The following is a 14,474-nucleotide window of genomic DNA, read 5'->3' as shown; positions in this document are numbered from 1 at the left end:
ACCAAGGAGCATAACAATTGGACTCTGGAGGAATGGAGGAAGGTCATGTGGTCTGATGAGTCCAGATTTATTCTGTTCCAGAGTGATGGGGCATCAGGGTAAGAAGAGAGGCAGATGAAGTGATGCACCCATCATTCCTAGTGTTTACTATACAGGTCTGTGAAGGCAGTGCTATGGTCTGGTGTTGCTGCAGTTTCTCAGGTCTAGGTTCAGCAACATTATGCCCAAAGAATGAGGTCAGCTGACTACCTGAATATACTGAATGACCAGGTTGTTCCATCGATGGATGTTTTCTTCCCACAGACATATTCTAAGATGACAATGTCAGGATTCATTGGAGTCAAATAGTGAAAGAGTGGTTCAGGCCAATCCATCTTCATACATGGATTGGCCACCACAGAGTCCAGACCTTAACCCCATTGAGAATCTTTGGGATGGTGGTCCAACAAAATATTACAGAGTATAATGTAATTCATGCTAAAACTGAATCCAGAAGTTCTGACCGCTGAATTCAACCTGATTGGCTGATGGTTTCTCCGGAGAAGACTCCTTACTCCAGAAGCACTGCCTGAACAGCAACAACAGTCTCCGGCCGAGGGCGGAACGCAGGTGTCGAAGCCTTTTTCCTCACCGGCGGGTATTTCACAATTTCATTTTGGCCTGTCAGTCACAGACTTCATGTTAGTGACAGCTGCACCGCTGTGCTGGATTGCGCGGACCTGTCCATCTCATTATCATTTCATTATCAGGAAAATTGGAAATGTTGCATGGGGAACAGACAAATTATTAAACGCGTGCCAAGACCAAAAATTAGACAAATGAAGGAGTGGAAGCAAAGTTACAAAAAAGTCAACTTCTTTTTACAGTCTACACACTCCTGCAGTTGTTTGTCATCTATGGAGTTCTAAACTTAATTCTACCACTTGGTAGTAATTTCCATGTTTCTCTTGAGTTGCATTTTATTTTGAAACCTAAAAACAGAACTTCCCAATTACGATGATACACTATTCAAAAGAAATATGCCTCATGCACTGAATCTTTTGGGAGCTTTGTGTGTGTCATCTCTACTACACCAGTCCTCCACTTTAAAAGCTTCTGCTGGTGTCTTATGTGCAGCAGCCTCTAATGGGCAAAGGAAGAAGAGGAGCTTGATTGACAGCTAAGTGGTCTTTCTTGTTGATACAATCAAAGCATTTTGTTTACACGCTACTTCCAGCGCCATCATATCCAAACATCATTTTAAAATTGGAAAAGGTCTTGTTTTCAGAACAAGTTTTTCTTAGATTTAATAGCAGGGAGGAAAAAGTGTTCCACTGTCCAGGGGATTACGGGTCTAGTCGGACAAAATGTGTCCACGTTTTATGAAGCGGCATCTAGAGGAAAAGAGAGCTCAACCGAGCCTTGAGCCAAAATGAGCTGTGAAGCCGTGCTAAGCCTTTACTCAGTCCCTGCTTCCCCTCTCAAGTTCTGAGTACATGTGAAAAGCAGAGGTCCAGAGAAAACATTGAACTACTTCCTAAGCACGTATTCGAGGAGCAGATTGAATGGATTTGTGCAATGACTCCTCAAACACTCTGCAGATTTAACTATCGATATGTTGTCGTTCCCCTGTGTGTTCACACACAGGTGCTCGTGCTCCAGCCAGCCCACAAAGTCCTGCTGATTCCAGTAGATTTGAACTGAAACTCCAAATAGTTTTCACTTGTAACTCCAGTTCCATCCGTCTGTTGAGAGCAGGTTGACAATCGGCGGCGACGTTTGTTCCCCATAGGTGCTCGGCCTTAAAATTGGAGATGATGAGAAATCTTTGATATCAGAGTTTCCCTCTTCTCCTGCCACCCATTCATCACAGATTTCTAAATAAATCACATTTGGCGGCTCGGAGTCTCTCCGTCACCATTTAATGTGCTTCTTTGCACTGTAACGACGTCCCTAGGAGAGTGTCTGCTTATCTGGGCTGCATTAGGTTGCAAAACGCATGCAAACTCATAGATCAGTCCTGCTGCTCCCAGCAGACTGGCTCCCCATTTACATTCTGCCCCCATCATTAGTCCAACTTTACTTTGTCAGGTTGAGATGGTGAGTAATACATTCTGAGCATTCGTCTGGTTTGTGTTTTCCAGCAACATTTTTTTTTTTGTTTGTTTTTCTTTTTAAGTTATTAATCTGATTTTGCAAATGCATGAGAAATTAAACATCCGACTGAACTGAGAGGAAACTCCAGAAGAACAGTCAGAAGTTCTTTAATATATGATTGTACTGTATAAGCTGGCTGATGATAAATTACAATTAAATAGTCTGTTTCCCTATGGTGAATATGGGCTATTGTCTATTTCCTTGTGTCTTCCATTTTCTCACAATGTAAAAATCAGACCATCCTCAATTTCTATTTCTATGTCACTTTTTTCTCCGAGCCAATCATTCCTGACTCCCTGTGCTTTAAAGTCATTCTGGAGGTCTGTTGTGCAGCCCTCCTCCTCCACCTCTCCCCCTGCCTACGGTCATCCCAAAAAGTCTTCATTAGAGGTCTGGACCTTCATTCTGCACAGAAGGTTTGAGGATATTGTTTGTATTCTCCTTGCTTCTCCACCCTTGCCCTACTGTCGAACCTGTTGCTGTGTTGCATTAGTGGCTAATTAGGAGATAAACAGCCCACCCCACCCCTCCACGTGTCGACACGAGTCTGACCCTCCAGTCTGTTCCTACACACCTGTTAGACATGCCGTGCAATGGTGTGCATAGGAATAAAACATCCTAAATGAAACTCGTGCATCTCATGTGAGGCACTCGAGTTAAAGGGTCTGCGAACGCCGTGACACTTAAGTCATAAGAGTGAGAGGAAGCGCCGTTTAAAGGTCAATTTTAAAGCTTCAGGCACCGCTGATGGAATTTCCTTAGCTTTCATTATATTGTGGTCGCAGCTGACAGTTCAGAGATGAACGTCTCAAATTTGGACAAATGAAACCAAAGCTGTCCCCAGCAGGATTAGGCAGAAATCTGCACCGCTGGTTGGACTGAATGGAGGCTCGGAGCCGCAGCTTCTCTTATCTCGCTCGTGTATTTTAACATTCGCTGTTGCCGTCTTTTTTAGAGTCAGTACCGACAAGCGCACTTGAACTTTTCACATCTCTTCCTTCGTCAGATACTCATCGGACCCCGCGGCCCTCCTCAGATTAGCCTGTGTTTTGCTCAAGGGCGCTACGACAGGATGCCTGATGTTAAAGCTCCGTCACAGTCGTAAACAGGGACAACAAACCTTCCCGAGGAAACGGTGATTTGTAAAGTTCCGGCTCATTGAATATTGCCCCACTAAAGCGACCATTAGTAAACACTGAAACCCCTCAGCGTTTGCTTCTGCCTCTCCCGGCCTATCAAAAAGCGATGGGGTGTTTGCCACTGTTGCTTACCGCTGCTATAGCCATGGCGTAAGCCTCTGCAGCCACCGAGGCTGATTCCCATTAGAACAAACCTATTTGGCTTGCATTACAAACCCATTCAATCAGGCAGCCATGCTCTGCTTTTTCGTTTAAGCCCGGAGGCTGCGAGTGTCTCCAGCCGCTGTCGTTCAATAAGTGAATGGGTTATTGCAGCTGAGTCTCCGTATCAGCCTCATTTTCTCCTGGGCTTAGAGAGAGAGGAAAAAAAAAAAAAAACTTGTTTTTTTTGTGCAATTGTTGTACAACAATTTGTATTTATAAGCCATTTTAAAACAAGATGAAGTGCTTGCCCACTGAATATGCAACAGTCACGGGTGAGTGGGTTGATTTCCATGCTGGATGGCAGGCAGGTGGAGCGGGCCGCCATTCAGCCCGCCAGTCCTGATCCCTGAATGACCTCTCCTGGCACTGTGAGCGGGAGCCTCATCACGTCCTTTATGCAACGATCAAGTGTCATCACTTATGAGGACCTGCTCTAAATCAAACAGAGCAGCCCTGCGTGGCTTCACAGCGGCGAGGCGGGGACTGTTACGACCTGGTTGTGAATTTTCTTGAGTGACGTTACTGTAATAGCCGTGGATTCAGAGCCATTAGTTGGTCACTTATCGCTGCTGCATCGCGTGAATGTGTGCCCGGCCTGCAGAGGGGAGATACGGCTCTGAGCCGGGCCTCTAGGCAGACTCGCGCTAAACTTCTCTTTGTATTCCACCTGTGTATGTGTCTAATTAGGCTTTTATACTTTTATTTCATACTGAACTGCACAGATTTTGAAACAGTGGATGAAATCTACAAACCAAATGAGATGAAACCTGCTGCTCTGTGCAGCTGCTGCAATATGTGTGACCAACTGGAACGGACAGGAAGGGAATCTGGCGAGCGCAGACAGGTTTGAACAGCTGTGGGGAAATGATGGTGAAAAACTGGTACGGTGAGGAGCTTAACATTATTACAGCTGGATCTAAAGTGCCAAATTTCAATCTGACGAGGTCAGTAATTGATGGGGAGATTAATATGGGCTGTAACTGTGAACGGGGAGGCGGCAGCAGCTCATTCACATACACACGTTTTCATTGTGGTGGAGGACTTTGGGTCAGCTGTTTACATGGCATGTGGTTTAATGCAGTCTGATAAATTCAAGTTTCTCAGTGATAACCTTATTTCTCATTATCTCTTTATTTCTGAGAGTATTTTCCTACCACCTGAGCCTCCTTGTGGATCATTAAAGTTTAGACTAGTTCAGCTTGGAAGCTGCCTTCTATGGGAAGCAGGCTTTTCATAGAGAGGGAACTAGAGAGGAGCACGCCTGGTGATTTGGCGTTAATTTTCCCAAGGACTGAGGGCATGCACAGAAAGAACACAAAAAGATACATATCAGCTGAAATAGTTTTTATTAGTTTGTGAAACGGCTTAAAGGCCCCCTCTGCAGCAGATTTAAATTACGATTATTTCAGGACTGTTTATTCTGACTGGGATGTTTATGATACAGTGTTCTTTTATTCAGCTTAGGCTTTTACAAATTAACAGAATATAAGCTCGTCCATGAGTCTGGACCTCCTACAACAAGGGCCCAAAATATTTTGCTACACCCATAGCCAGTTACACTAGCTCAGTGTTATAAAAAAAGGTTTCCACTCAGTGGCGGGTCCTGACACATCTCTACAGGAGGTCAAATTCTGCTGTCATATCTAAGGTGACTGTTCAGTGAGTAAATTATACAGTCACTTTGCATTTAACTATCAGATTTACATTTTTAACTCATATTTAAAGTAGACTTCTTTTGAAATTTTGGTCATCTCTCTTTCAAAGCAGCATACTGCCCAGGCATGCTCTTTTCTAGTTCCCTCTCCATGGAAAGCCCGTGCTTCCATCACTAGCTAACTGACAAAACAAAACAAAACAAAACAAAAAAACGTTATGTTCGCCTCAGAGATGAGTTCTAAAGATCTATGCCTACTAACTGCCAGGAGCTAACGTTGAGCTATCTCACCATCACACGGGCTTAAAAACACCAGCACTGAAATGGAAAGAGCCATGATTTTCATTTTAAAATGTCACTATTTCCATTTGAAGGAAAAAAAATAATAATATAAGAAATGCATCCAGATAATGTTGTCTACTTAGGCATAGTGAGATATTTCTCGTATTCAGCCTATAACTGAAACCTTGCAGACATTCACAAGGCTTGTCAGTTAAATGTAATGTTTAAACCTCTAAACCTGTCATTCGCAGCAGTTATGCTAAATGTTTTAGACTGAAAAGTGATGTTTGCAACTGATTCACACATGGGTAGCCTCTGGGCCAGCTAATGCTGCTATTCAGAAAATCAGAACAGGAAATTTAGGTGTAGCTTGAAGTCTAAGAACTGTCAGCACTTTTTTTTATTAATACATTTACATATAACTGGTACAACCTAATTCACCTAATAATGTTGTTTATCCGAGTCTCTGTGCAACCAATTTAAATCCTGCTTAGCTAAGAGCCAAAACTACCAGCTGGAGGTTTTAAAAGTTATGACACAGAAACTCGATTAACAACAGATTGTTGTTGGCTGTGAGTGGCTGGCTGGAGACTAAAGGCCTCATGTGGAATTCAGCATAATTTGGAGCATGTTGCGAGACCTTTGCTGGCAACACTAATCTTTTACTGGTATTTTAAAGAGAGCCCAAATTTGTTTAATTTGACAGTCATCGGAAACATTTTCTGTTTTTGTCGAGTTGTGTCGCACACGTTTCCAAACTGTCAGTGGGTTCAAACGGCACGCCTGAGTTGAGCGGCACACAGAGCCCGGGCAGCATCAACAATCATCTGCCTCCACCACTTATCATATTTCACCGCTGGCTTTGCAGCAGTCACCTTCACAGCAGCTGAAAGGGTTTGAAGTTCACTTGCCTTTCTTCATTCCCAGTTCTCATACCGCCTCGCTCTCCATCTGGTCTGAACAGGCAGGGCTGGGGCCGGGCCTGTGGGCTGCCGTGGGGTCTCCAGGGAGCAGAGCCGACGCTGAGATACTTATTGCTTCATTGGGATTCTCTCTGGATCCAATCACACTGTCAAGCTTGGATAGGAGGCCTGTCTCCCTAGGTAGTGAATACAGCTCACACACACACACACACACACACACACACACTCTCTCACACATGGTTTTGAACATCAGTCTCACTGACACATAGGGATGGAGATGCAGACGTACAGTATAAATGTGCACCCACGTACTTGTGCAACCTCCGCCGGCATCACACACGTCGACTCTATCCTCGCAAGCCTGTTGATGCTCCTGACTGCAGAGCATGAGCGAGGCAGTGTTTCTGTGTATGGCTCAGGCTCACTCCTGCTATATTCTGCAAGCCAGTCTCATCTGAGGAAGCTAGCCTGCTTGGATTTTTCAAATTTGGTTCCACTCCACTGATAATCCGTTGAAACTTATGGTAATATCCCTCTAGCGGGGGGTGGGGGAGGGGGGTAAAATTATTAAAATCACAGAGACACTCTCCCAAAAAGCAGAAATAGATTTTCACAGTATAAAAATAAAACTTCTGCTGCCCATGCTAACACTTGTATGACTATGCATGCATGGCAAATAAATACCCTCAAGCCTAAAAAACCCTGAGCTGCCAGACCCGGTCTCTAGATGGCACTGTGGCCACTAGGCGAGGAGGCAGCGCTGCTGTTTATCATGCAGCTGTGACAGCCTGTAAAAGCTTTTGCCGGTGAAATTGAAGATTTAGAGCGCAGATTAACACATTCATATCTTGGCAGTTAATTAGGGCTGAGGAGCTAACTGAAAGCTTTGCAGAGTGGTGGAGCAGAAGAGTGGGTGGAGATGTGCCCCTCACAGTGAAACACAAAGTGAATTAAGTGCACATATACGTACATTTGAGCCCCATGAATCCTGACAATGTCATCTTGGAATATGCCTGTGCTATCAGGGGGAAAAAAATAGGTTGATGGAATAACCTGGTCATTCAGTATATTCAGGTAGTCAGCTGACCTCATTCTTTGGACATAATGTTGCTGAACCTAGAACCAAGATCATAGCACAGAATTGTACAGTAGACACTAGGAAGGATGGGGGCATCACTTCTTACCCTGATGCACCATTACTCTGGAACAGGGTAAATCTGGACTGATCAGACCACATGACCGTCTTCCACTCCTCCAGAGTCCAATCTTCATGCTCCCTAGCAAATTGAAGCCTTTCTCCCAGTTAGCCTCACTGATTAGTAGTTTTCATAAGGCTACACATCTGTTCAGTCCCAGTCTCTTGAGTTCCCTTCACAATGTAAATCAATATTTGGTGTGAGCACCATTTGCCTTAAAGACAGCATCAATCCTTTGTCTTTGTCATGCTGTAGAATAAATTTGGGACCAATCACACACCTGCCTGATAGTACTGGCATGATGGATAAGTATCTGTCTATATTTCTCAGCATTGAGGACGCCATTAATCCTGACCAAATCCACAACTCCATTTGTAGAAATGCAGCCCCAAACTTACAAGGAACCTCCACCATGCTTCACTGTTGCCTGCAGACACTCATTATTGTAGTTCTCTCCAGCCTCAAACTACCTCCGGCTACAGCCAGATATTTCCAATGTTGACTCATAAGTCCAGAGCACTTGCTGCCATTTTTCTGCACCCAGTGCCTATGTTTTGGCGCATAGTTGAGTCTCTTGGCCTTGGTTCCATTTCAGAGGGATGGATTTTTGACTCTTTATGAAGACCACTTCTGGCCCGACTTATCTGGACAGTAAATGGGTGTACCTGGGTCCCACTGATTTCTGCCAGCTCTGAGCTGATGGCTCTGCTGGACGTCTTCAGATTTCAAAGGGAAATAAGCTTGATGTGTTTTCCAAGTTTCCACTGTGTCTACCATCCTATAAAACACCTGACTTTGTGCAAGTGTACCTATAAGGATTGATTCTGGTTTGAAGTCAAAGGATAGTAATAGTAGTGATAATGATGGGACTTTCTTTTGTTCGCTCACTTTGCATTTTGTAAATTGATAAAAATGAATTTTACTGTATATTTTGTTAGTTTTATTTTTATATTTTTGAAAGCATTCTTTACAGCATTTTTCCTCGCCTGCCAAAATCTTTTGCTCACTACTGTTTATATATATCCCTACTCTGCTAATGTATGACTGTTCGCAGCCAGAATATGGTGGATATGAATGTTTAACTCACACAAGCCCAACCAGTAAGCTATGTTTTTCCCTGCAAACTTTGATGTGGCTGAAGCATACCTAATGAGTACAGCCGCCTACACACAGACACTTCTATTTGAGGTGTGCGCATGTGTGTGTGCCCTTCATAACAGTGGAGTTGAGGTCAGCGGGCTCATATTTTACCTGTCAGGGCTGATCACCATCGCCTTCACAGCTGCTTTGCTACGGTCCATAGAGGATACAGCATCTCTCCTGAATCTTTACCGAGATAGAGAGAGAGGGGAAAAAAACATACATCTCTGAAATCCATACAGAGGATCCATAAAATGCTACAGCTGCACACATTCCCAAGGTGTTTTACAGCATTGTGCCTCAGCGTAGACGGCAACAAAAACAGATTCCATCTGTAATCAGTGACAGCGCTGATGTGTCACCCCTTATAAACCCGCTGTTTATTTGACGGGAAAAACATGCCATAAAGCTCTAACGTGGAATTAACCAGTTCATTAGTTGAAATAAAATTTCATGACAGGCCAACAGTCAGCGTTTAAATGCATGCAGGGGAGCTGTGCTGCTCTCTTGTCGGCGTTCCAGAGACCCTATACAGGGCAAAGGCAGAGCTAATGTAGGCAGCCGCACACAGAAATCCATTTGGAAAAGCCATTAGCAAATGTAAATTGTTTTTCTGTCAATTAAGATATGAATTATCCAGCCAACATCAGCTTGATGTAATCTACTTCTGCTAATTTGACTAAAAGGAAAAGTAGTTGCTACACATAAAATCCAATCAATGAAGTTTGTCAGCCAACAACTGTGTAAGCAAATGGGTTGTGAATATCAAATGGATATGTTTCCTCTGCTGGCACCCCGCTGCTCTAAATCTGAAAGTGACTAATGATTGTGAAAATAGCAAAACCTCTCTGTTTCAGGGTGGGCTAAATGTAGACCCTGTTACACAGTTCTGACTGTTTGGCCTCGAATTCTCTGGGATCGTGATATTAATTGCAAACATGTGTTTGCAATTGCAGAATTCTTTTAGCATGGTCTTTATTTACGCTGTTTCTTTTGGCTGTGATTTATGCTGCAATTACCTTCCTTGGTGCTTGTTATTGTTCCTCAGTCCTCTCGATGCTTTTGTTTAAGTGCTTGCGTTAAGTGGCTCGGAGAACTTGCCTGTTGTTTTAATCTCTGCCCTGTGTGGCGTGTAGAAAGACCATTTACTTTCTACCTGCGTGTCATAAAAATATGCAGAAGACACTTACGTTTCTGGATTAGGGGGATTTTCTGGTTGTTGCCTCTCATCCAACCCACGTTCTTTTCTTTACACAAAGCTGGCAATTACTCTGAGATCTATTTTCGAGTGTGATATAGTGAATGAAGCGAGGAGTCTGTGACAGATGATCCCAAACATAAATCAGCTCTTGAAGATAAAGCCAGAAATGTTTTACCTCTGGTGCACAGTGCTCTGCAGCCTCGTGCTCATTTTCCAGAAGACCAGATAAATACTGGGTGATTTCACAAAAGCCCAGTCGGCTTATAGCAGAATTTGTCAGGGGGGGCCAGGCACATTGCTAAAACATTTAAAAAAAAAATATCTTAAATAAAAGTACATGACATCAGGATTCAGTCCAATAAAAACACTGTGCTGCAGAAATATATAACTGCTGTGAACATCTTATTAAATTCACAACAAGCACTGCTGCCTTCAAATGGAACTTGTGAGCTCGTGATTTCTTCATGGGAAGCCGTGTAGGAAAACTGCTTGGTGTTCAAGTGGTAACATCAGCTGTAATTTGTGAAAACACTGCTGCTAGGCAACTGTCTAGAAGCCACGGGTTAGCAAGGGGACGACAGGGTGTAGTACTTAATGTAATACACAGGAGCTAATGAAAGAATGAGGCTGTTAGGAAGATCAGCATTTTCCTAACGTCATAACACATATAAGGAAATCTCTCTTTGACTAAATTGCAATATGCGGATTCACTGTCCACCTGCACCATCTCTGAAGATGTCAGAAAACAGGTTACCACTAGTGAATTCTGAACTTACAGAGAGAGCAAACTGCACAGCTAGTTTTCCTTCTATGGCAATTATTACATAACCTGCTTTAAAAGAAAAATAAACATTTTGGCCACTTGGGGCAGCAGAAACAAACCCTAAGCACATCGTTAGCATCTTAAAGGTTACAGATTGTGATCAACTGAACACCGCTCCTTGCAGCAATCCTTGCAACATAGAACATCTGAAAAAATTCTATTTTTCAATATATTTTTTTGTTTCACCATTACAGCTAACAGCAGAGCCATATATTAGAGAGAGTCTGTTGGCAATGGGCTGTCCGAGCTATCCCTCTATGATGATTGGTTCTGAGCTGGTTACATGTTTCATGGGCGCCATGTTGGATACATTCACCCATAGAGAAGTGTGCATGTAATTCATGTCCATAAATTTAAATTTAATCAACACGTAACTTTCCCTCAGTTAGTACTAAGTTATTATGGCTACCATGCTAATGTTATAATGGCAATACTAAATAACAGACTAGTTTAATTTTCACTTTTTCTAAGTACTTCTCACGGAGATGGGTGAACACTGGAGACTGAGGAAAAGGTAAACACATCTCACTGACTGATGAGGTGATTGGGCTACAAAGCATTTTACAGGCTCATTTAAGATATTTAAAGTAAGTAGACCGCTGGGATATTTAAGTGAGGGCCTTTTACATATCAATAGACGTTGGCAATAACATTTATAGTCCTGTTAATGGGGAAAACAAGACTTTTATTTCAACATGGCACATCCGCCCCATACGGTTACACTGTAGAATCCTCCCTCCAGTGTATCTAACATGATTTGAGTTGGCCAGACTCTATGTAACATACAGCTCTGGTCCCCCTGCTGGCTGGCACTAGTACAGGTCATGTTAGTGGAAGGACCTTGGGCTAAATTAAAACACTGAAACACACGTCAAATACATTTTGGTACATTTTGATACATGTTCAAGTGTCAATTGTTTGGATAAGTTTCGTTCTGTAAACAGGATGTGATGGCGACTACCAGTTGCCAAAGGTGTCTTGTGAGACCGTGAGAGTTTTAAACAAGATATTTAAAAAATAACTGCAGTGTATTATCCAATATTTCCTAAGAAGCAAGGCAGAGTGCAGTATTAATCAAACAAAAATATGAGTCCGTCTGATGGAAGTGTAGATGGGTCATCTGTGTGGCTCCACCCTCGGACCGCACTGCGCAGATTCTCTGCCTCCAAACTCGCAAGATAGCGCTGCCCTTATCCCAGGGAAACTAGCGGCAGTTTGGGCAATACAAGGAAGTGGGGTCACGTTATATCTATATATACACAGTCTATGCTCTGCACCCGTGAAGGTCTGATGCTTGGTTTCATAGTGTTATATTTTACTCTTTCATCCCAGAGACAGCTTCATTGCATATCAAACAGACACACTTCCTCTGGTTTTCTGGGAAGAAATATTCATGTTCCCAGCGTTTTCTTCACTTACTTGTTCTCTTTCTTTTCTTTTGTTCTGCTATTTTTGGTCACCTGTGGCAAAAGTTTTATTTGTTTTGTAGGGAAACTGTTGGTAGGTAGACAGTATTTCCACCTATTGTACCTTTTACAGTATTATTTTGTATCTGCTCTGAAAAACAATAGAGGGTATGCAAGTGACGTCACCGCCAGCGAAATCTCCATGGTTACGGCCACTGACAAAAAGTGACCATTGAACATGGAGATTAGCAGCATTAGTTTGAATCATAGGCTTTAATAGCGTCTAAACTGTAAAATTAATTTTAAAAATGGTGAAGAGCTGTTTTGTGATTTACTGAATCAACAGATTTGAAAAGCAGCCGGATATATGTTTACAGATAACTGCCAAAGAAAAGAAAAGTAAATAGCTGGAATCCAGGGACAGAAACTTGATGTTGCGGTTCACATTTAGTGTCAGGTAATATTAATTTATGCTGTATTTTTTAATGAAGTCATACCTTAAGTTTCTTCCTATGTTACGTTCTGGAGCGGTCAGATACATTTGTAGATGTTGTTGTTTTGGCGTAGTTATGGCCGACAGTAACTATTTCAGTTCCAACAATAATGAAATAAATAAATAAATAAATAAAACAATAAAGGGGACATTTGTGATCATCATCGTGATCCTTTTCATGTCCGGTCGGACGCGACAGTATAGTATGGCTAACGCTACTTCTCAGTGAAGCTCTTAGCGTTAGCATCTTTTTTTCGCTGCATTTATCATAACTGAAATGACCTAAAGCTAACTTAAACTAATCCACTTTTCCAAATCCATACTAGTTGGTATGGATCATTGTCGAGTCCAGTTGTCCTTAATTTGATCTGATAATCCACATCTTTTCCTGATCTCGCTGTATTTACTGATACATTATTTCACTGTTTTAGCCACTCAGGGGGGCGTGGCCCCAGGCGGCAGTGACGTCTATGCACACCCTCTATAAAGGGCATTCTATTCTATTCTATTCTATTCTATTCTATTCTATTCTATTCTACAATACAGTGAAGTGTAAGTTCCACGTATGAGCCATATTGCATTATATTTTAGACTTTGCTGTGACCCAGTTGTAAATGGAGCGCAGGCCATAGATGTCTTGTTGGCTCTAGTTTGGACATCCCTGTCCTATGTAGATATGAAGGCTCTATTCTGTTCTAAATAAAACACAATGATATGTTATACACTGATAAAATAAGTAGCCTTCTGTATTTATTTTGTGATAACACTGGTCCTTCTGAGGGACTAAATGCGACATGTCCACCAGCTTGTTGCTCGCTGCATATTTGTTGCTATAGACGGTGCATCCAACCCTCTGGATGTACTGTGTTGAGTTTTTAGCTGCTTGCGGAGGAAATAACAGCGCTGTGACAGAAGTGAGTGCACATAACATATGCTGAAAGATGCTAACATGCTGCAAAAGCCTGAGAAACTTCAGTATCAGGTGATGACTCTCTGTAAGTCTGTTGTACGACACCATTCACATACCGAGCCCATGCTTCTGTGCTCCCTCGTAAGGCGCCGCTGCAGAAACACGATGATCGGACTGAATGTCACAGCGTTAAATGGATGTTGTTTCCCTACACATTACCTTTTTATTCAGTTGATTATGCAGAGCAAATTCCCTCACATTTTTTTTTATGGTGGAAATAAAAAAATAAAATAAAAAGAAAGAATCTCTCTGCTTCAGAATTTATATTTAAAAAAAAAAAAAAGCGGCCCCTCAGCTGAGCGAGTCCCTGCAGGCCTCCTTGTTCCCGTTGCCTGTGGCAGGATGAATGAGTTAATATGTAGTCATTGTGTGAGCTGGGTATACTCACACACGGCGCCCTGATATCCTACATCAATGGGCTATTGCAAGTTAATGACCAGATCTGTGAAGGCCCATTTGCACGAAATATGGACAGTGTAAAAACGAGCTGGGAAAGCAGGTGCTGCTGCCATTGAGGAGCTTATAAGCCGACCATATGGTTGTGAAGAAACTCATTTGGCTGTGCTCACTCACAAAGACTCTAAAGAAGTCTTTCCTCCAATGTTGTGAAGACTCTGGACCTTCTAATGACGGTTTCCTTCTATTTTTCTCTTGTTGCATCAATGAACAGTGTATCAATTTGCATAATCATATAGGTAAATGACAGTCTTGAGCTATTTCGCTCTGGACTTCATTTGAATAGAAATGATAGCACTTTTCATTCTAAAAGGAAATCAGAGAACTGATAGCAAATGAATGAGAAATCGTACTTTGGTGAACGGCCCTTCTGCATAGACACTATCTAACTCCATCTTCGTACTTCACCATGGACGTGTGAGTGACAGTCCCCCATCCAACATCCAAACAG

This window comes from Mugil cephalus, chromosome 21 (assembly GCF_022458985.1).
Source record: "Mugil cephalus isolate CIBA_MC_2020 chromosome 21, CIBA_Mcephalus_1.1, whole genome shotgun sequence".
NCBI lineage: Eukaryota > Metazoa > Chordata > Actinopteri > Mugiliformes > Mugilidae > Mugil > Mugil cephalus.
The sequence above is the reverse complement of the archived record's forward strand: the minus strand, read 5'-3'. Positions refer to the sequence as shown.